The 24,284-nt window shown below is 45.9% G+C and overlaps 2 long non-coding RNA genes across 2 annotated transcripts in view; both read right to left on the bottom strand.

The window, feature by feature from the left end:
• Window positions 1-24,284, bottom strand: part of LOC112543882 (uncharacterized) — a 149,172-nt gene that overhangs the window by 31,000 nt on the left and 93,888 nt on the right. The window lies entirely within an intron of this gene.
• Window positions 17,999-23,510, bottom strand: LOC142818676 (uncharacterized). Its single transcript, XR_012896263.1, has 2 exons — window positions 23,441-23,510; window positions 17,999-18,636 (listed from the first exon to the last, which is right to left on the bottom strand). It is a non-coding gene; the product is annotated as an uncharacterized LOC142818676 (long non-coding RNA).

Here is a 24,284-nt window from a genome sequence, read left to right on the forward strand (position 1 = left end):
AGTGAGACCTACAGGTTGGACCTATATTCTAGACTTCCCTTGTCTGGCAACATCTGCAGATCGGCATCCCTGGGGATGCTCATTTGTGGAGGGAGAGGGAGGGAGAGCGAGGAGCAGGGAAGCAGGGGGGATGGTCTAGGGAAGAGGCAGGGTGACCTGTGAGCAACCTGGTGGTCCGGAGTACTATCTGGCAGCCGAGAGTCTTGGTGTGCTCCCACATGGCTGAGCTCCTGGCCCCCGGCTGCGGAGCTCCGCAGACACCCTGCCTTTCCTTCCAGTGTCCCCCAGGCCTCGCTCAGTCAATGTCTGCCCCCGGCTACTGCCGGAGCAGAGCCCCACAGCCAGCAGCAGCAGAAGAGCCAGCATTGACCTGCCCTGGTCCAGCAAATTCCCTGGTTTGGGACTGGTCAAGTCCCAAGGGTGCTGGACAGGAAAGTACAATCTGTATTTGCATGAGGAAGATTTGAATGATTGGCCATAACATTTTATTAGTACACTTCAAGCCATTCACTGCAGTGTTGAATGACTGTGTGTTTATGTCCACAGAGAACTTGCAGAGTATGCAAGAGCCCTTTTATTTAGACCCTGTAAGGCAGCAGCTTTTTACTGTTTTCTTTTGCTACCTTAAGCACTTACTATCACATACAAACAAATACACATATAATAGAGCATGCAAAAATAATGGTGATATTGTCAGGAGACAATAGGGCCATTCCTGCATTATCCCCTGGCTTTCTGTGACCTACGGCCACTGTTTCCTCTGGGGGGGGGGGGGGGAAATGGTTCATCTTGCAATCCCCAGGAAATGTTTCCTATGGTATCACGAAATGAAGACAAGCAGCTGCTTAATGTTTCCAAAACCTTGTTGCTTTTTCTACATTCTCCATTCCATTGTTGCTAATGAATAGAGTTGGTTCTGAGCCATTAGATCCAAATTCCCAAAAATTCAGAAGTCAGAATGGGAGGGATGGATCTGGCCTATCTCCATCAGTTTCCACAGTTCAGTGTGGCTGGAGAGTTTAATGTAAAACAAGGGAACAAATAATTAACAACAGGCTTTTCAGTCTAAACTAGAAAGTTATAAACAAGCCAATGGCTGAAGCTGAAGCTAGACAAATTCAGACTTGAACTAAGACAATTTTTTAACCCAGAGTAAATAACCTTGAAAACAATGTATCTAGGGTTGTGAAGGATTTTCCATCACTGACAATTTTAAAATCAAGATTAGATTTTTTTTTTCTTAAATCTGCTCTTGATGTTATTTTGGGGAAGTTCTAATGACCTGGGTTATACAAGAGATCAAACTAGATGGTCAACAAGGGCCTTGGAATGTAAGAATCTTTATTTCTACTCAGGGCCGGCTTTAGGCGGTTTCTACCGATTTCCCTGAGTTGGGCCCCACGTCTATGAGGGCCCCGTGCCCTAAAGCCGTGATCACCAACCGATCGCAATTGACTGGTCAATCGCAAGGCCTCAACCAGTTGATCGCGAGGCGTTCGGGCCCCCCCACTCTCCATTTTCCCCTGACCCCCGAGAAGCCCCACTACCTACCTCCAGCATAGTGCTGGCTTCCCACGGGGTGGACGGAAGTCCTGCCTGCAGCATCGCGCCACTTCCGGGCGTTCCGGAAGTGTGCTGGCTGCTCCCCTCCCACAGCTCTGTGGCGTGCTGGGCATGCTGCGGGAGGGGGCGTCAGCCCTGGAGGAGGAGTGCAGCGGCTTCCTTGCGCCACAGGAGGAGGGAGTCGAGCACAGGGGTTTCCCTGTGCTGCAGGGGAGGGGGAGGATTGGCATGGGACATGACTGCCCAGTAGCTGGGGATTTAAAGGGGCTGTGACTCTTTTTTTGTGGGGGGTTTTTTTTGCTCAACAAAAAAATCCTGGCTGCCGGGGCCCCGTCGAAACTGATCGAATTGGGCTCCGCACTTCCTAAAGCTGGCCCTGTTTCTACTTAGCTTGCTTTTCCTGCCTAGTTCATTCAGTGGTGTTCCAATAAAGTATGTGACATCAGAATCAGTTCCATGGAGATGAACTAACACACTGACTCTATTTCCCAAAGGCCTATCCTGCAAATTTTTCCTACCAAGTATGGTGCATAGTCTCATGTGTGGGCCCATGCAATGTTGGGACAGTGTGAAGATATGTGTACTGTTTCTTTAAAACTGTAGTCAAAAGCTGGTTCAAAACCTAGACACAAACTTTACAAGGAAGCAAAGAGAGAGACAAAGTAGCTTTGGGGATAATAATTTTCCTTGGACTAACAAAAATTGTTTTCCTTATTTTAATAAAGCTCCTTGTTCATTGTTAGAAGACAGCACGATATCCAGTGATTCTGTAGTCAGAGGGAATGCAGGAAAAGTAAAATAACTTAATGAGATTTTGGAAACCAAATATACAGCTTAAAGTTTGCCTGTGTGCGGCAATGCTTTTTAATTAGTTTAACTATAGGTGTGTAAATAAAGACTCTTCTAGATGCCATCTGTCTAATGTGCAAATTCAAAGTGAGAATGGGTAAGTGCTTCAGTGCAAATTTCATCCCATCTCCGGTACAATATTTGTCTGTTAATTTCTGTAGGCAGCAAGTGATCATTATTTCCAGGATGTGCAGTGGGAAATCATAGAATGTTTGTTTTAGATAATGATGTGTGGCATTCACTGTAACGTGCAATGTTCAAAACCTGAAATTACACATTCTGAAATATCAATTATGTCATAAAAACCATCTTTCATCTTTCGGGATTTTTGCTAATCTCTGCTTCATGTAGTTCAAATAATAAGATGTATTCTTGCACATTTTGCTACCAGAGTTGTTAGAAATTTGTTTAGCTGAGTGGATCAAAATTTTATACAGGTTGGACCTCCCTGGTCCAGCACCATTGGGACCTGACCGGTCCCAACTGAGGGATTTTGCCAGAGCAGGGAAGGTAAATTCTGGCCTTTCTACTGATGGACTCCAGGCTCTCTCCCACCTGGCCTTTCTGGCTCCTGTTCTGACCACCATCCTGGCTGCTGGGCACAGCAACCAAGCTCTGCATCTCTCATCGGGATGCGCTGCTGGTCCAGTTCCAGCCCAAGCCACTGGATAGGCTCTGCACCCCCAGCCACACTGCACTGCCGGGTCTAGCCCTAGCCACCAGGTGGGCTGCATGCCCCTAGCTGGGTTCTGCTGTCAGCCCTGACCCCAGCCACGGGGCTCTGTGCTGATGGTTCCCTGCCCCTGGACTGACTCCACTGCCAGCCCTGACACTGGGCTCCTGGCTCCTCTCCCAGCCGAGACTCTCTGGTCCTGAAACATCTATAGCCTGGCAGTCCCCAAGCAGGAGGTTCAACCTGTGCCATCACAGCCGTAGTACCTTCAACAAATTCATAACAACCTGCTTGTGTGATATATTGGAGATTGTGTGTCCATATTTCACCCTCTTTGAACTCTTTCAAACAACTGAGTGGGAAAGAGCGTTCTTTATTTGTTATGAAATTTTCTTCCTTTCTCAGCTACGTGCTCCAGTTATCAAACTGTTAATTAACTGATCCGGCTGTGTTGTTTCTGCAAGATTTTGTCTGGAACTTAAAGTGACAATTTATGCAATTGAAACAGAAAACTGGCAGTCTTGCAGAGGCGTTAACTGGTATTATGACAAGGTGAAGTGGCTTTAATTCTCTCTTAATGGAAAGGACATGAAGAAATGGGAAAGTTTACAACCAAACAAAAATTGAGGTCACATAGATCATTGACTTAGAAACCCTTTTTTAGAACCAATTCAGTACAAACATCTTGGCATCTGATGAGAACGATGGATTCTCCTGTCACTTCAAGGGGTGGCAGAACAAGGAGCAATGGTCTCAAGTTACAGTGGGAGAGATCTAGGTTGGATATTAGGAAAACTATTTCACTAGGAAGGTGGTGAAGCGCTGGGATGGGTTCCTTAGGGAGGTGGTGGAATCTCCATCCCTAGAGGTTTTTAAGTCTCGGCTTGACAAAGCCCTGGCTGGGGTGATTTAGTTGGGATTAGTCCTGCCTTGGGCAGGGGGCTGGACTTGATGACCTCCTGAGGTCTCTTCCAGCTCTATGATTCTAACATGGCATCGCTGGAAGCATTTCCTTTGAGAATTTCCTCAAGAATTTCCTTTGAAAAGCATGCTGTCAGTTGTGATGAGCTGGAACTCTTTTAGTAGCCATTTGATTACTTTGGAGCAGGTCCTCACTTGCTCTAGGATGACTAGACACCTTCCCCAATTAAATCTAAATGAGAGATGTACACATCTGTAACAGTCCTGAAAGGCACACAAAAGAATGGCTGAAAAAACAATGGCAAAGACTAGTACTGGAACCAATACGCATCCTTGTTCAGTGCCACTGGTGATAGGAAAGGCTTCTGGTGAGTCACCACGCTTATTACCCTGGCCATTGTGGCATCGTGAAGTGAGAGGATAACAGCAGTCATTTTCTCTGGGCAACCAACTGTATGAAGGCATTTCTATATGCTCTTCCAATTCACCATGTCAAAGGCCTTGGTCAAGTCAACAAGCACCATGTACAGGTTCTTGTTCTGTTTGTACACCTTCTCTTGGGGAGCGCCTCCCTGGAGCTGATTGCCAAAGAGCGAGAGCATTATGGGGTCTTTATTCCTAACTGCCTATAAAATGTTCACTTTGCAAATGTGAATTTTCTCCTTGGAGAGCTTTAAAGTGCTATTCAAAGGGAGTGTTGCTGTCCATGGATTTATGGAGAAACATCTGGACTTAAGAAATCCTTTCATCCTCAGCACTTCATTCTAAGACTCTCCCCTGATACCAGTTTTGTCTTATTGCCGAGATGTATTAGCTCCTCAGTAATTACCTTTTGGGTCTCCTAGGTATATTCCCTATGCTGGTCCAAAATTTTCAAGAAGCTCTAGCCATTTGGAAAACATGAGCCTCATTTTCTGATTGTTATTTGTTGTGATTCTTTTCCTCACCTCCTCTGCAATGACTGCCAAGGCATTTTATCTGGCTTTCTATGGTCAGCAGATGCATTTGAGCACCAACTCCCTAGCTTCCTTCTTGTCTTCTTTTGGGGTTAGTATTTTTTAATTTAAAACTGATCTTTAATTTGTACATTACTCTCTGCACTGCACACAGAAGGATAGTTAATAAAGAGGAAATTCTGCTAGAGAAGAGCCCACCTATTCCTGCTTACATTCTCCTCTGGAAGCAGTACCATGGGTGCACACAAAGATATTGTCCTGAAGCTCCCCACTTCCCTTTTCTCCCCTTCCCCGCTCTGCCCCTTCTCCATTCCATGACAACACCTACAGGAAATGCCTCATTAACTCTGAACTCAGAGAGCTCCTGCAGCCTTCAGGTTCCTAGAGGAGTAGAGATGGCAACTGCAAAACCCCAGGGGCATCCAAAGATTTGTGGGCAAATTCTACAGATCCCAGAGCATCTGTGTGTTGTGTCTACCCCTCCATGCTACAACTCCTTCCTCAGGCATGTCACCTCTGGCTACCTCCTTCATACCTGTGCCCTGGAAGCCATGGCCTCCCCCAGTCAGTCCACAGCACCACACGCATCATGATTTAAAGGCTCTGGCAGCAATTGCTGTCCCCTATGCCTCCCACCCCCATTGGCATCCCTGAGTTCAGAGTTATTTTTGTTTGTGTTAGATCTAGAGCCCATAGGAACACTTCGAAATTAGTGCTACTCAGAGCTGTGAATCTTTCACACACATTTCCTCCAGCTGGCTGTGGAGGGGAACATGCTACATACAGCAGCCAAAATTAGCCAAAAGGCCCTCCAAGTCCACAGAGTTCCAACCGTGCATGGTGTCGTTTTTTATTTTATTTAACATTACCTAGAAGATTTACCCAACATTGCTCGGTCCTTAACTCAGTTAATTTTTGGTCTTTTTCCTTTATACCATTGCTCTGGGGTGCGGCTGGGAATGAGAGGTTCAGTATGCAGGCTGCCCTGGGGAGAGAAGGCAGCCCCAGTCCTCTCACCGCAGCAGCTTGGGGAAAGGTGAAAAGTGCCTGTCTGCAACTGCTGCAGCAGACACAGCTGGAGGAAGGGTGCATGTCCCCTAGCTGTGGGACATATAGATACATGGACAAACAGACACACAAACAGACAAACTCTTTGAAATATATAGTACTTAGCTGTCCCTTTATCCACCCCTGCCTCCTGCTGGCCTAATGGAGTTATAGCTGTCCCAGTACAATAGAACTGTCCCTCCTACCAGACCCCTCCCTTTCTATTTTATGAGAAAAATCAAATTCCAGGCACATCCCATTGTCCTGGCATAAGCAAACCCTGACTTTGCTTTAAGTTATACAGAGGAAGCTGTACACCAGATTTGGTGGTCCTAGCGCTTACCTTTTAGGAGGAGATCTTAAACAATCAAGACTCACAGACGGATGAAGAGACAGATGCACATTTCTAAAATATATAGTAAGATGATGCTTTTCTGGATTTAGCTCTGGTGGCTACAGTTCAGGGCTATAGGACTGGTAATAGACTTGCCAGGGCCCAGGGCAATGTGGGGGAGTTCAGCTCCAGCTTTTGGGCCTCCAGGCAGAAGGGGAAGGGCTAGAGACTTGTGTTCCCCAGCTGCCCCCAGTCAGTCCACAGCACCACAATTTAAAGGCTCTGGCAGCAATTTAAAAGGCCTGGGGCTCCAGCCATTGCTGCTGCCATAGTACCAGCCCTGAGCCCCTTTTAGATCACCAAGCAGGAGGGCAGCTGTCCCCTATGCCTCCCACCCCCATTGGCATCCCTGAGTTTAGAGTTATTTTTGTTTGTGTTAGATCTGGAGCCCATAGGAACACATGAAACCATAGGCAAGTAACACATAAAATTACAAGAGCATCTATCTTTTAGTAGCTTTATTAAAGTTTCAAATAAAATCATAAAAGTCACAGCATATATGATTTCAAAGAAAGATATTTACCATGCATTAACTATAACTACAGACATATCACACAGAGTGATTGTCAATACAAGAGTGATTCCTGCTTGTGTTTCTCATAAAAAACTCAAGTTTTCCATTCTGGGCATCCCATTTTTATGAGATTCTGTCTATACCTACATACTTCACAGGTACATGAAGGCATCATCCCTCTCTTTCTGACTGGTCTGTGTGCCCTGGAAACACAAGGGACCCTGAATTCTATTGGATGTGTAGATTGATATAGCACCTTTGTCTAGTGGTCAAGGCACCTGTTAAAGGCAATATTTGTTGATACAGCATTTTATTATTTAAATTTAACCTTCGCAACTATACTTTCGCAGTATTACCAGTTTTTTTTCCTTCCCACAATTTCTAGGTTATTTCTCGGTCATTGAATTATATCCTCATTTCTTGTATCTAAGGCCTAAAATAGCTAAGCTAAGGTCTTGCTCAACCTGTAGAAGAGATGGGAAATAATTTTTGATAGGGGGCCACTCCAAGATTTTGGTAAGTGGTCAAGGGCTACATTTTTCTATGGGTCTGGGACAAAGGTAGGGTGCAAAAGGAAGATCAGGGCATAAGATTGGGGGGCAGGAGAAGGTGTGGAGTCTGAGAGGGAGAATGGGTAAAGGAGGGAGCTGTGATGTGAGGCTGAAGATTGGGGTGCAGGGTCTGGGAGATAATATGGGTTATGTTAATTCTGGCTTGGAGGAGTGAATTCTGGCTTGGAGGAGGGGGTAAGAGTGGATGCCAGGTCTATAAGGAAGTTGTGACTTGCGGCGGATGGTGGGGGGGGGGGGGTGTATGTGCAGAGGGTTTGGGTGGTGACCTGGGGCAGGGAATTGGGGTGTTTCAGCCAATGGGAACTGAGAGATTATGCTAGGGGTGGGTGCAGCCTGTGAATCCAGCCTTCATCCCTTTGAGCTTGGGGCTGGTCCGTGTCTGAGGGTCCCAGCGGGATGGGCCATGGACTGGATTCAGAGGCTTGGCAAGCTGAATCCAGCCTATAGGTGGTATCTTGCCCACCCTGACCTACAGCCTTATTGAATTTCAGCTTGTCTAATGCCTAGCTCCTCTAAATATTAATCACTTATGCTTTTATAATCCTACAAATCAATTATGATTAACATACAATAAGCATATAAAATATAGCATTAATTAATCATAATGTAACAATACTAAATTAAAATCACTGACTATAATGGGCATGAACTTGATTAAGAGAAAGCATGTCATCACTCCATTTCCCACATATCTAGAATCCCAGAGTGCTGCACAATTGAGAAGTTTCTGCCCAGAGACTTCTAAGCCTGCTAAGTGAAAGCAGAGCTCTTCTTCATTAATTTAATGAACCTGTTAGTGTGTGTTTATACACTCATGCTTCATAGTATGATTTCTCCTCCTAAACAGCCTAATAAGTCTTTTTCCCCACTTACTCCCAAAGAAAAAGCCTTCCACCAGGTTTACAGCATCAATAATGTCCTTTGTGTCAGGTATTTCTTGGCAGGTAATGATCAACTGGGTGCAGAGAAGTCTCCAGCTCTCAACTCTTGCACTTGGTCATTAAATGCCAGGAAACGCCCTCCTGTCAGCCATTAGTGCTTAATTAATTCTGTGCTTTCTCTGTATGAAAATTCCTGGCAGCTTTCCCAGAAAAGGGGCACAAGTTGAAGGCCAAATGACCTAAGTAAGTGACAAAAGGCCAAAAGCAAAGAAGAAAATACACTGATATTGTTAGGTTAGAACTTTATTCAGCTCTTCAAGCAATGACATTTACCCTATTGTGTTTATGTCCTAGATAATGGACTTCGAGACAACACCAGGCCTGGCTGCAGTGCACACGCCTCTCTCCCAATTAAGTGAATCAGGGATTGTAGGTGGTCATTTGGACTCAAACCGTCACCAGCAAACTCAATTGATGTTCTGAACAATAGAAAAGAACACAAGAAAGGCCATAGTGAGTCAAACCAAAGGTCCATCCAGCCCAGTCAAACCAAAGGTCCATCCATCCAACAGTGGCCAATGCTCCAAAGCGTGTGGCCTAGGATGGCTGCCCTAACTATCCTATGGACAGCTCCTGTGGGTGTTCCACTTCAGGTGATTGTAGGGCAGTGCCCCTCTGAGAGCCGGGGGGGACTTTGGATTAATTTCAGTCATTACAGTAAGTACTGGAAGGCCACTACAGCATCAGTTCTGCAATCCTATTTAATTACATAACAGGTCATGAATATGTTGACAGAGGCCCAAGTGGCCACCTTACAGATTTCTAGTAACAGAACATCATTAAGGAACTGTGATGAGGTACACTAAGCCTTCTGCTAGAGAACTTATGGTCTTGCCACACCCCACAAGGGCAAGTAGAGAGGGACTCCAAGCTACTTGGAGTGGCTGTATGGGAAGCAGCCAATCAGGATCCAGCAGGGCACTATAAGAACAGCTGCAGGGCCAGAGCAAGAGCAATTCCTTGCTAGAGCTGGGAGACGGCAGATTTTGAGTCTGAGTGAATAGCATCCCCCTTCTAACGCTCGGCCGTAGAGGTAAAATCTAGGGGTACATCTAGATTACATGCCTCTGCCGACAGAGGCATGTAAAATAGGCTACCCGACATAGTCAATGAAGCAGGGATTTAAATATCCCTGGCTTCATTAAAGAAAAATGGCCACCGTGCTGTGCCAGCTCAGCTGATCATCGACAAGGAAAGACTGTCAACCGCTCCCTTACGCCTCATGAAGTGAGGTTTACAGGAGCAGCCGACAAAGGCTTCCCTTGTTGACTGTTCCACGTCTTGACTCGTGCACTGTGCCGACAATCAGCTGTGCTGGCACTGCGCGGCGGCCGTTTTTATTTTGATGAAGCCGGGGATATTTAAATCCCAGCTTCATTGACTATGTCAGGTAGCCTATTTTACGTGCCTCTGTCAGCAGAGGCATGTAATCTAGACAAACCCTAGGGGATTTCTGGAAAGGTTTTGTTCTTTTGAGGTAGAATGCTAGAGTGCTTCTCACATCTTGAGTGTGTAGGGAAGCCTCTGTTGGGTTACTGCGTGGCTTAGGATAAAATGTCAGGAGGTGAACAAGTTAATTCAAGTGAAATGCAGTAGTTATTTTTGGTAATAAAATAATTTTGGATGTGGACGTAAGGTGACTTTGTCCTGGAAAATGATGTGTATGGGAGATCAGCCATGAGTGCCCCATCTGACTATTCTTCTGGCCGAAGTAAAGGTCACATTCATCAAGAAGTACAGGAATGAAAAGGTGGCAAGTAGTTTGAAGAGTGATAAGGATGATATCTATCCGATTAACCCTTTACATTCCTAGATGTAAAGATGGCTGGCTCCAATGCCCACTTAATCACTCTTATGTAAGTACTTGTGTTTCGTTCTTTAATGTATTAAATAAGATCTCCAAGATCAGATATTTCCCCAAGTATTTCCCCATTGTGCTTTTGGCCTGGAAGAGAACAAAAATAAACCAACAATCCAAATCAAACACAGGAAGTATTCAAAGTTCTCAAAACTGCAAGTGAGCATAATCACCAAGAAATGAATCCTCCCATTGTCCTCTCTCCCTAGAGTACAGATGCAAATGTGAGCAATTTTAACAACATTCAGAAAAACACGCCTAGTTCTACAGTATCCCGCTCAAATCAATGTACAAGAACCAGACCTTACAAACAAACATTGCTCAGAAGGTAATGAAAAATGGAAGTGTCTTCTTTTTTTAATATTTCTGGCAGTTTCTAGGCACCAGCTGCAGACTATTTTCATTTACCATTTTGACCTTGTTTGGTTTTATTCATTTTTCCTGATTTGCTTTTCTTTAAAGCAGTGTAGGAAACACCTCAACAGCCAATTTTATAAATCAAACTTTTGCAGCCTCAGGCCCTGATTCAGACAAGCAATGCAGCATGCGCTGAACTTTAGGCATGTGCCTTTTTTTTTTTTTTAATTATTATTAGAGCCTAAACTTCTTACTTACCCCGCACCTACATTATCAGAGCCCTCTACAGCAGTAGTTTTCAAACTATAGATTGCAGTACTGGGTAGTGGAATGTCAGTTCCTAGGTCTTGTTGCTGCAGGGGGGGGGTGTCAGGTGACCAGTAGGGTGCTAAGGCAGCTACCTGCCAGTCCTGGCACTGCTGACTGAGCTGTACCCCAGAAGCAGCCGGCAGCAGGCCAGGCTCTTAGGTGTGGTGGGGAGAGCACACAGAGCTCTGTGCACTGCCTCTGCCCCAAGTACCAGAATTCCCATTGGCTAGGAACCTGCTGCTACTGGCTGCTTCGGGTGTGCAGCATAGTCTGTGATGCCAGGAGAGGCAGGAAGTCTGCCTTATCCCTTAGCACTCCCACTGCACCTCTGATGGGGAGCCACTCAAGGGAAGCTCCTCCTGTCCCAGCCCTGACCCCTCTAAAGCCAGAGCCCCCTCCTTCATCCCAAAGTTCTCATCCTCATTACCACTCTGGAGCCCACACTCCAGTCAAATTATGTTGGGTCCTGGGCATCAATGATTTTCTTCAAATGGATCATGAGGAAAAAGTTTGAAAACCCTGCTCTACAACAGAGCACACTAGTCCCTTCATATCCACTGCCAAACTCCTTAGGCCTTCTGGAGATGTGTTTCTTACAAGTTAGCAGATGTGGTGCTGATCTGCTCCCATTGCCACTCTAAATATTTACATTTCTGCATTAATCTGCACAGGAGAAAAGAGGGGAAAGGGCAAAAGCTGTAGCTGAGGCGAGTTTTCCATCCTCCCCCACCATATGGATTCTGAAAGTTGGAATCCAGAGAACATTATTTATCCACAAAGAGCATAACCCTACACTCCTTGTACACCAAAACTCCCCGTCGACTTCTAGGAGTTTGGGGGAGGCAGGGACGAACCAATCCAGGATCAACCTATGTTGTGTTTAATACAGCTTGTTTCATAATAAACATGAATGATAGAAAAGATCAAGTTAATAACCTCGCAGAGGGTAAAGACTTCCAGGGCTGGATGGGTCATGCAGGTACATAAATCCTGAGTTTATAGTTGCACTGCCCAAAGACAAGGATCAAATTGTGACTTACAAGGACAGTACCTTTACTACTTATCCCTTGTCCTAGTGTGGGGAGAAAGCTGAACCAGTATTTTACCCAGCCTACCTCATTTCCTCCTCCATGGCAGCTGCATTGCCCAGCACATTAGAAGGGGTGGCAAAGCCTGGGGGCTAACAGAATTGCTGAACCAATGGTGGCGGGGGTGCAACTCTGCACTCCTGGAAGGGGCTGGGTCTTGGGCGGAAAGGGCAGGGCTGAGACTAGCCTCCCTTCTGCCGGCCTCTCAGCATCACCAAGGGTTCCAGAAAATGCTGCATGGGGCTCCAGCAGTGATGTAAAGGATCCAGGGCTCTGGCCACTGTTGCTTCCACAGTGGTGGCAGTAGCAGCCAGTAACCCCTGACCCTTTTGAATTACCCAGGAAGCTGCCCACTTTGGTTCTGCCGGTTGGTAAGCCTGGGCAGAGCCAAGGCTGTCCTTGCACATCACTCGTGCCCACTCCTTCACAGCTGCTTTTCCCTCCCATTTTCAATCCTGTTCTATGGATAGTCCATGGTGGCACATAAGGAGCTGCCTTAAATATAGCATTTTTATTCCCATTGTACAGGTGTATTAGGCAATTGAACCCTAAAAATCTTGACAAAATGGACTATCAAAGTGGTTTGGTGCTCTGAGGGCCCCCTAGCAGTGTAGATACAATGACCAAGCGACTGGCAAACAGCAATATTGGCAAAATGATGTCATTTACCCCTGTGCCAACACACTGGGTGTGTCTAGACTACATGGCTCTGTCAACGGAGCCATGTAGATTAGGCAGGACGGCAAAGGGAAATGAAGCGGTGATTTAAATAATTGCCACTTCATTTAAATCAAAATGGCCACCGTGCTGTGCCGATCAGCTGATTGTCGGCACAGTGTGGCAGCCTAGACGGGGATCTGCCAACCCCAGAGCCCTTCATCAGTAGATCCTTTATGCTTCGTGAAATGAGGCTTCCAGGATCTGCCGACGAAGGGTTCTGGGGTCGGCAGATCCCCGTCTAGACTGCCGCACTGTGCCAACAATCAGCTGATCGGCACAGCGCGGTGGCCATTTTGATTTAAATGAAGCGGTGATTATTTAAATCGCTGCTTCATTTCCCTTTTTCGCGTAAACTAATCTATGTGGCTCCGTCGACAAAGCCATGTAGTTTAGACGTACCCACTGACGTCAATGGTGGTGCAATCAAGACTGATCCTGACTGAACAGGGGCAATGATGAAAAAGGCACCTAAAACATTGTTAGATAATAGGCCTTCAGTTTTTAAGGCCAGGTTAGACTATAATAGTCTTGCCAACTCTCACAATATATGGTGTTTCACTTAAAACCCCAGGGGCGGGGAATGTGATATATTGCATTTTGAAAGCAGAACAGGACAAAGGCTTTTTAGGTTGTCTGCAAAGTTAAATAAGATTTTAGCTATAAATCTTTCAATTTAGAAATGTTTTTCTAACTATATTTATGCTTTTAATTATATATATATATAAAATAAAATATAGGATCGATCGATCTGCACAGCAGGAGTAAATTAAAAATGAAGTGAAACTATATCATATAACTTCAGATATATTGTCAATTGTCTGTATATTATGGCCCAAGTACTAGAAACATTCATAAATAATTTGAACTAAACCTGGGCATATTTTCAGAGCATTAAGGAGTATTACTGCTTCCCCACTGCACAGCTCGGAAAGCTGGCTGTAGAAACCCTGGGATAATTTGAAAGAGCAAATCTTGTGTTGCTCAGCAACAGCACACCCTGATATAAAGGATGCAGGCAACTGGAAGACTTAATATCAGGGAATGGTGATTGCGAGGGGGAAAATAAAGATGAACAAATAGAATCTATTTGCGTAAGGTCTATAAAACTGAAATAGGTTGAAAAAAATCAGATGAATCACACTAATATTAATCTTTGGATAACAGAACTAAGGGAAAGTTATTGCTCAGAACCAATGAGCCAGCATCGCAGTACAATAAATAGCATTATTTGCAGTATTTGGATACAATAGGAAAGAAGGAATTAAATGTTATTAAAGAGCTTGAAAGAGCTCCTGTCTCTATGGATATGGGGAAAGCGGTGGACATGATGTACCTTGACTTTACCAAAGCTTTTGATATGGTTTCCCACAGTATTCTTGCCAGCAAGTTGAAGTATGGATTGCATGAATGGACTATAAGGTGGATAGAAAGCTGGCTGGATTGTCTGGGTTCAATGGGTAGTGATCAACGACTAAGGCTAGGTCTACACTACATGTTTCTTGCGCAAGAAGCCTTTTGCACATCTGCCATGTGCTTTTTCACAGCACCTGAGTTTTTTCCTATAGGGGTTTCTTGCTCAAGAAACCCCTCTGGAGCATCCACACTTGCCTTCTTGCACAACATCTGTAGCACTAAAAGCAGTTATGCCTCAGAAAAGGAGGTTTACTTATGGTGGAAAAAGCCATCTGTTCTGCCGTTTAACTGCTCATTTAACTGCACAAGAGCTCATTTGAGGTATGGACGCGCCACAGGTTTTTGCGCAAAAACCTTGTAGTGTAGACATAGCCTGAAAGTCTACCTGGGGTCAATCCTGGGGCTGGTTTTGTTCAACATCTTCATTAATAATCTGGACGACGACATGGATTGCACACTCTACAAGCTCACAGATGACTAAACTGGGGGAGAGCTAGATACGTTGGAGGGAAAAAATAGGGCCCAGAGCAACCTAGACAAATTGGACGATTGGGCTAAAAGAAATCTGATGAAGTTCAACAAATTAAGACGTAGAGTCCTGCACTAAGGACAGATTAATCCCATGCACTGCTATAGGCTAGGGACTGACTAAGTAGCATTTCTGCAGGGGACACTGGAATTACAATAGAGAAGCTAGATATGAGCCAGCAGTGTGCCCTTGTTGCAAATAGGCTAACGGTATATTGGGCTTGATTAGGAGCACTGCCAGCAGATCGAGGAAAGTGATTATTCCCCTCTGTTTGCCACTGGTGAGGCCACATCTGAAGTATTGCATCCAGTTTTGTGCCCTCCACTACAGAAAAGATGTACACAAAGGGTGTGTCTAAACTACATGGCTCCATTGATGGAGCCATGTAGATTAGGCTGATCGGCAAAGGGAAATGAAGCCACGATTTAAATAATCGCGGCTTCATTTAAATTTAAATGGCTGCTGTGCTGAGCCAACAAACAGCTGATCAGCTGTTTGTCGGCTCAGTGCACTAGTCTGGACACTCCCGCACCGACCTGAAAGTCCTTTATCGACCTCCCCGTTATGCCTCGTAGGATGAGGTTTACCGGGGAGGTCAATAAAGGGCTTTCATGTTGGCAGGGGAGCATCCAGACTGCCCCAGTCTGCCGACAAACAGCTGATCGGCAGAGCAGGGCAGCCATTTAAATTTAAATGAAGCCGCAATTATTTAAATCGCGGCTTCATTTCTGTTTGCCGAACAAACAAAATCTACATGGCTCCATCGACGGAGCCATGTAGTTTAGACGTACCCAAATTGAAGAGAGTCTAGTGGATGTCTACAAAAATTATTAGGGACCTGGGGCACACAACTTATGAGGAGAGGCTGAGGGAACTGGGATTGAGTCTACAGAAGAGATAAGGGGGGGGGGTTTGATATCAGCCTTCAACTACCTGAAGGGGGGGTGCCAAAGAGGGTGGAGAGAGGCTGTTCAGTAGCCATGTCTACCCAGCAGTGTTATTTTGAAATAAAGTGAGCTCTACGCAGCAAGCCCATTATTCCGAATTCTGTAACCCTCATTTTACAAATAATGCCTCTTTCGAAACAGTTATTTTGAAACAGGCTGTGTGTAGACAGAGCAGCTGTGGTTATTTCAAAATAAGTGGCTTCCTACAGGTGTCCTGGTGGACACTCTGCCTGCATTCATCAGGACTCTATAGTTCCCCTTCCCCGGTAGCCCTTAAAGCTGCAGCTACAGGGGAAAGAGCTTGTGGCACAAGGCAGGCCCTGATAGTTACGTGCCACACTGCAGCACCCAGCTCTACCTTCCCTCCCGCCATGGCAGATCCCAGCATGCCTCCTGAGCCCTCCATGGCTGCCAGCACCGCTGCAGGCTGCCCCCAAGCTCCTGCCTGGGGGCAAAGGAGGCAGGCCCCATCCTGGACTGGTGCAGAAATGGGAGACAAAGCTAACCTCTAGGATCGCCGCACCAGGCACAGGAACACTGAGATCTATGGCCAGATGGCCGACAGCCTGGGTCAGAGGGGGCACATGCACACGTGAAAGTCAAGGAGCTCAGGCAGGCCTAGACTAAGGCCAGGGAGTGCAGATCCTGCTCATGGACAGAACCCCAGACCTACCCCTACTTTGACCAGCTCCACCACATCCTGGGTGGGGAGGCCAGTCCCTTCCCCCTCCCTTGTTGTGGAATCTGGGCTGGAGACGCCCATCATGGCCCTCCCAGAAGGCAGGCCTGTGGCCAAGGAGGAGGAGGAACAAGCAGTGAAGCCACAATGCCTGCCAGCCAGGAGCTCAGCCAGTCCCTGGAGCTGGTACCACCCTCTCAGGATGTTGCCCATGGATCGGTCGAAGCCAGGGAAGGCACATGAGGTGAGCTCCATTACTTTTCCTAGGCACACATGGGGGGAGGCAGTGGGCAGCAAGGGGCTGCATGCTCCTCACCCAGCTCTCTCAGCCAGGGGATCACGCAGCAGCCTGTGCACGTGGGTGCACATGGAGCACCAGTCCAGAGCAGCACCAGTCCAGAGCACAGAGCTCCAATGAGGCTGACTCAGAGAACTGTTATGATCCTGCTCACAGGGTGTCTGGAGAGGCCTGCTTTACTCCCAACTCCGTGGTGGGACACCCTCCCACCACAAGACACCACTGAGGAGGAGGGTGTCAGGGACACACACAGCAGTGCTGTGCATGGCACATGGGCATGCCCAGTCTCTCGGAGCAGCACGCATTCCTGGGCAAGTGCAGTGAGGCAGAGGGCACCAAGCCCTTGCTAGGAGAGCCTGCCAGGAAGGGAAGAAGTGGAAGGGACATTCACAAGGACCAACCCCTACTTACCCCATCTCTTGGCAGGGCTTTGTGAAGGTGGGACTAGAAAACCTCCCATGGATGGAGCTTCCACCCCTGCCCTTCCCTAGGGAACCCCATTCCAGCAGTTCACCTCCCTCCCAATAACAGAGTGCCATACCTGCATGACCACAACCCCAACAGTCGATCTCCCCACACCGAACTGGCTCCCAACAGAGTAGTAGCTGTCCGGCATGGCGAGTTTCCACAGAGCGATGGCGACCTGCTTCTGGAGGGTGATGGTGGGTGGCATGTGGGTGTCCCATCACCTGAGGACAGAGGCAAGCCATTCACACAGCTTCAGGAAGGTGTCTTTCCGCTTGCGGAAATTCTGGAGCCACTGCTGGGCATCCCACCAGTCGGAACTGGTGTCCTGTTGCCAGAAGTGGCATTGCACGGTGCTCAGGGGAGGACAGGAGGGGCTGTGCTGCATGAGCAGCATGTGGAAAGAGATGAGGAAGTGCCCTGCAGGGAGCTACGGGTCCTGGTTCTGCAGTACCATGTGGGCAGCCTGCAAAAATTGCACCAGGAGATGCATTGTGAGGTCCAGGAGCTGGAGACTGCTTGGCAGCAAGTCCAGCTCCATGGCAGAAGAGCGGTGGTGTCCTCAAGGGCAACCAGCGCACACAGTGAAAAGGCTTTGCTGTCCCTCAAGGTGACTGCTGTCCTTATGTTCTGCAGGGGTAAGAGTGAAGGGGGCACACTGCAGGGGTTAGGGGTCCAGGAGGGATGTGCAGGGCTTGAGGGGGAAGGGAGAATGAGGAGCCTAAGGAGCAGGAGCAATGGGGAGCACCACAACCATGGGGTCTGGGGCACCAAAATGCAATTTCACCCAGGATGCTAATTTTCCCTATAGTTGGCACTGAATTCAAGTGGTGGGCTGGTGAAAGTCAAAGCTCCATTGCTTCCATTTACCCCAACTGAGCTCAGGCATGCAGATCTGATCTACAGGTCTCAATAGCTGCCCGCTTCATCAGCTATGCAGATGGTATAAACTTTACACCACTGACACCATGTTACATAATGTACACCATTTTGTGAGAAACCAATGCAGATCAACTTCCTGGCACTCACAGCTCTGTCCTAACTTACTTTTCTATTCTCCCCGTTTATCCAAAGGAATGCCGCGTCTCCAGTTTCACTGTGATAAATGGGGCTGTACTGCATTTAGTTCTGACCTTTTCGAAGACTGTCAGTGAGTTCACACAAGCCACATTTATCTTTGGTAAACATGGATTTGTATTGTATTTCTCGATGATAGAGATTGGGCCAGCATCACACGAGTGCAAATTAGGGATGTAAAGGTTCACTGGTTAATTAGTAAGCCTCACCCTTATCAGGTGCACTCCATTCCAGGGAAGGTGGCATTTCCACCTGCTCCCTTCTTCAGGGGTGGTAGGAGGGAAAGGCTGTGGTTTTTTTCCTGCCAGAGGCTCCACAGAAGCCTGGTGGAAGAGGCTGAAAGAAGCGTGGCCTTGGAACTGTGCTGGGAGCAGAATGTCCAACTTCAGGAAGTCAGGGCAGCACTGTGGTGAATCTGGTCTGTACACGAAGCACCCAGCCTACCTTAGTGGTGTCCTCCGAGTGACTAGGAAAAAAAAAAAAAAACACACACACACACACACACAACTTCAGGCTAGTTTCTCCATTCTTAACAAACCTGTTTAGAAACCTGGCTCTTAAACAGCCTCATTGTGTCAGTGAAAATAGAAATGTCTTACTGTGAATGTTCCTGACTGGGCCAATGCCTGCATTATTTACTGTCAGACACCCCCAAAAAAGGGAACTAGTTTACAAATTCACCTTACTGGGTGATGCTTACTGGTTACAGTTAACCAGCTGCTCCAGCTTGGAGTGGAGCGCCCCTGCCCACAGCACCCTGGGGCTGCTCCAGCCCGGCCAGAGCAACCCCTACTTGTGGAAGGCCTATCCCCGTGCCAGGGGCGCTTCAGCCAAATTAGAGCAGCCCCTGCTCCCAGGGAGGGGTCACTCCATCCTGGCCACAAAGGGTAAGGGGCCACTACCACTAACAAAGGTTAAATAGAGATTAGGACAGGTTTTCTGAGGTAAACTATTTACAGATTGGTAAGTATTGATTGAGGTAAAAAGGAGACTGCTGATCTGCAACCGTAGCCAGCGGCGGTTGAGAAGGGGAGGGGGGACCGGCTGCGCATGTGCAAAAGCCTACTCAGAACGCACACCAGCTCCTCGTGGACATGACTGGCCGGGGCACTGCTGTCACAAGTCTCCAATCTCATGCACAGTGGCACTGAAGCACCTACGGTGGAGCACCCATGGGGACACTCCTTGAAGAAGAATCTGAAATTATTATTTTTAAGCCTGTCTCAGGATTTTGTGGGATCATGATTTGTAAATGTTTTGATATGGCAAGTCATGATTTGTGAATGTTTATAGTTGGCAATACATTGAATACTGAATATAATCTGAAAACCGGCCGCATGTACACAAAGTCTGGCCTCTCCACAGGTCTTCAGCTGTATGGGGCAGGTAGAATCACCGATAGCTTTTGAAGGATCGAGGCTTTCAATCTCAGGCATTGAACGCATAATTCATTCAGGACAGCGAACAGGCATCAGGCTATAGACATTACTACTGGGAAACAGAGCCCAGCACACATTAGGGGCAAGTAAAAGAAGTTGCAAACCTGTCAGTGGGAGGGAACTGTTGAAAGTTTTCTGTTTAAACTATTTTTCCACAAAAATTTAGGGATTCATCTAAAACTAAATGTTTTGTGATGTGGGGTGTGCCTTCTGCAGGGAGTCATGGCTGAAACAAACCCAAAACCATCAGTTTGGTGAAAAAAAAGTATCAATCTTGGTTTTTCTGTGAAAAGTCAAAGTTTTCCATGGAAAAAAGTTCATTTTATGGTTCTCTTTACTCACCATTTCTTTTCATTCCCGCAAGCAGGCTCTTGTTACAGGGAGGACATGACAACAAGGTGTCAGGCAATTAACATGGCTATGACCTTGTGTAGAACAGCAGAGGGTGTGCAGTGTATTCATAGGGCAGTGGGAACAGAACCAAAACCTTCTAGCTTCAGAAGCACAGATTTTCAACAACTTGAGCTGAAGCAGTTGTTTTTTCCTCTTTGTCTTATCTTCTACTTGAAAATGTTCCCACTGTTTTTAGAAGTAGATCTAAGGCAGATGCTGTAAGCTACAATTGCCTGAATCTTTATCAGCCCAGTCATAAAAGTGAAATTACCTCTGATGCCCTAAAAGGTATCCTTGATGAGAAGAACATAAGCTCCTTGCTCTTTAGCGTGTTGTTGAAAGACTCTAGGATTCAGCACTATAGCTATTGTCATGATATGCCTTTCTTGGATAACCAGTGATAAGTCAGGCTTTCATTAAGTGTATTAATTGGCTTTCCATCCTCAATGTAAGTGTCAGATGCAATTAAGAGGCTTTGCTGTTTTTCCAATGTAAAGTTGGTTCTATGTAATGGATGTGAGACATCCTGACTATTAAACAACTGATTAAATGAGAAGCCAACCTGATGTGCCCTAAAAGAAATACCATCTCCTTTAATTTGACCTAATTAACTCTTCAATTCATCAAAAGCTATTTGCCTTGAATATTTTTAGATTTGTTTAAAAAAAACTTCAACAAAACTAAAAAAAATGTTAAAAGAAAAAATGAAAATAAAAAAATCTGAATTCTCATGGAAATGTTGGGATTTTATTGATATTCTTTTATATGGGATATTACCATCACACCAATTTGATCTAAACTCCTTTATTATTTCCAAAGGCTGAGTGGTCTTTGTATAATTGGTATAAGCCTGTCTAGAAAGCCTAAATAATAAACAGTTAATACATCCCACAGTAACAGAGACATAAGCATTTGATCAAAATACTCATGAAAGGATCTGTTCCAGGGATTACCCTCTCATCACGAACTGCTTGCTCCAGAATGACTATGTAGGATTGGTTCTTTTATACAGCAGTGATGTTTATTATATAACAAACAAGGGATTTCATATTGACTGTCATTATCAAAGCTAAAAGCCACATTGATTTTCCTTTATCATTCAAACTAGCTAGAACCATTTCTAAAAATTTGAGATTTTTTGAGGACGTTTCCTCTTATCTTTACAGTTACCCTTCAGGTCCAGTTTTCCAATTAAACTACATTCCAAACTCAGTGTTTCCAATCAAGTATACCCTCTTTCAAGGCATGGCTATGTTGCTCAGAGGTGTGAAAAGAACACAGAGAGAGTTATGCTGACAAAAGCCCCATATAGCAGCAATGTCAACAGAAAAGTGCTTATTTCAACACAGCAGATGTCAAGGTACTGTTTCTACACCAGCAGAAGAACTCTGTGGGTGTACTCTGCATCTATACTGGGAGGACTAAAGACAGCAGCACACTCCCTAGGCCACATCTTCACTATGTGGAAGATAGACGCTACCACGATTAATCTTCTCCAGTTCAATTTAGTTGGTCTAGTAAAGCAGCCATGGGACAGTGTACCAGTACCTATTTCCCCCAGCATGGCTTTTTTTTTTCCTTCTCAACTTTTCCCCGGGTCTTCACGGCCCTGCCCTTTTGTTGAGTTAAAAAAAGCCACACTGGGGAAAGATAGGTGCTGGGGAAAGATAGGTGCTGGTACACTGCCCATAGCTGCTTTTTTTTTTTTTTTTTAAATAATCAACTTTGCCCCAGCTCTTCACACTGTCTCCACTGCTATTGTGGCTCTTCGTCTGGAATGGGGGAACGGGTTAGCCACCCCTACTCTAGAAGATTGGAGACTCACTATTGTCAAGTACTATGCAATACCTGGAGTATTTAATTGGGTATTGAGATGGGCCAATCTTCCTCAATTTCTATCAGTCACAACAAAATTCAGTGAGATTTTAACTAGATACATTTGTCCAAATGGCATCCAGCAAAAGCATCAGGTGACATTATAATAAATTGCATTCTTCAGACCATTCAGCAAGGACTTGGATGTGTTGTACCTTCAGTTCTGAGCAGGTTTTATACAGTAATTTCTTTGAGATTGGTGTATGATGAAAAAGGAGCCTGCTGCCCTTTTCAGTTTATAATGTCACCAGAAATTGAGTCTGTTTAACAGATGGAAAATTTATCATTTCAGCCTTAATCCTGTATTAAAAAGTCACCTTTTTGATAACTGATCCCCTCATGTATAATAGATGCTGCAGGTGTCTAACAAAGTCCCATAAAGTTAAGGTTTCTTTAATTGCCAAGACAGCCAGATCCCCTTTCCATTATAAGGAAAGAAACAAAACTCCAGAACAAAAGTTGTATAATCAGCTTTACTGTGGCATGATATGCTGCTCTAAAAATTAGTTGCAGTTCAAAGCCCAGATTCTCAATTATTTAGTATAGCTCCATTTGCTCCAACCAAACCATCATAGATCATTAAGATTCAGATAAAAGAAAGATTCTAGTTTTGACTCAACTCTTGTAAATCTTGCTATAGTTTCAAGAACCTCTTAAATTTCATAACAGATGTCTAAGAAATATTTCAGTCTAATTTCTATTACTTACATGTTATTCACCTTTAGTCTGAGAAATAATATAGTCCGGACTCTGGATGATTGAGCAGAGAAAGACAGAATTTTCAGTATTCTAGTTCTCGCTCTGCCAATTTCAAGATACTTCCGGTATCCCAAAATAGCAACGCTGTCTAGACGTAGCCTCAAGGTCCCCACTCAGGCATGGTTTAGCAGAGCTAATCTCTGAAGCCAGCAAAGTCTGCTGGTTGCTTGATTTCTAGACACCTTCAAGAGCTGATGCTCGTCTCAGTTTTCACTGAAAAAAGTTTCTAGGTCTTTTCAATATAGAAGCTGGCTTCATGGATGGCCTTTGGGGTCTGTTGAAGCCCATGAGTCCTGGGATGCTATTGGCAGGTAGGGAAGAATAGGGTTTGTAACTTAAACACTTGAATTTCATGGAAGTCAATGTTGATAAATGCAAAATAATGCACAAGGAAAAATATAATCCCTACTATACATACTGTGCAAAGTTCTGGCAGTGCCCTGTGGGTCTCACACTACTGACAGATAGTATTAGCCTCAGAGACTGGCTGTGGTCCTATACACAACCCATTTCTCTTTACAGGAGGCAGGAGCCACAGCTTAGTGAGCTATAAGCATTACAGGCTAGTCCATGGTTTTGAGGTGAAAACCCCTTGATAGTCCTGGTCTCCTTTCTTGGGACAGGCTCTGCATTAGCGTGGGGGAAGTTTGGGAGGGATCCAGGCCCACCCACTACTCTGGGTTCCAGCTCAGGGACCCTAAAGTAGCAGCAGCAGCAGTCAAGATTGTTTTTCCTTCCAACTAGGCACTATTTTCACTGGTCCATGTCCCCAAACAACCCCTACAAAATGTCCCCCTCTGGTACCTGTTAACCAGCTCTCAGCTCACACAGAACTTCTTCTTGTTCCTCCCTTTCTCCTTCCAGTCCGACACTTTTTGTCTTTCCCCTCCTCTTACTTAGGGGAGGCCTTTTAAAGCAACTCCACTGGCTGTAATTGGCTGCAGGTGTTGAGTGACTTGCCTGAAGGAGCAATCTAATTAATTAGCCCCAGGTGTTTTCCTGCTTTCATTTTATTGCAGCAGGCTCTTGTAGTTTATTCTGGAAAGAGAAAACCACTTATCCAGTGCCCTGTATTCCTGCCTTCCACCAGACTGTGGCAGGCTGCTGGCTTAGGTCTGTCACGATACAAAATGAAGGAGTGTAAATTAGCTATTACCACTCCAGAAAGAGATCTTGGAATCATTGTGGATAGTTCCCTGAAAATACCTGAAAAGCTAACAGAATATTAGGAATCATTGGAAAGGAATAGATAATACAGGGGTGGGCAATAATTTTTGACTGGGGGCCACTTCAGAAATTTTTGAAGTGACCCCAGGCTGCCCCAGAAGGGGTGGGGCCTTAGGCAAAAGGGGTGGAGCCAGGACACTTCAGTGCTTCCCCTCCCACAGACCCTGATAGGTCTGGGGAGGGGGGGAGCACGTGAAGTCTTTGCCCCTGCTGCCCCCCCCTCCCGAGAGAACCACCAGCTGTACTGAGCAGGTGGTGATTCCCTATAGGCATCAGGGCCCCTGGCGGTAAGAGGAAACTTCACACACTTCCCTCAATCCCCCGGCCAATTAGGGCTTGGGGTGATGGGGTGCACGCGAAGTCTTCTCCCACCCTGCCCCCATCCTTCAAGGAAACGCCACACCCCTTGCAGGGGTGCGGA

This window comes from Pelodiscus sinensis, chromosome 17 (genome assembly GCF_049634645.1).
Source record: "Pelodiscus sinensis isolate JC-2024 chromosome 17, ASM4963464v1, whole genome shotgun sequence".
Taxonomy (NCBI): Eukaryota; Metazoa; Chordata; order Testudines; family Trionychidae; genus Pelodiscus; species Pelodiscus sinensis.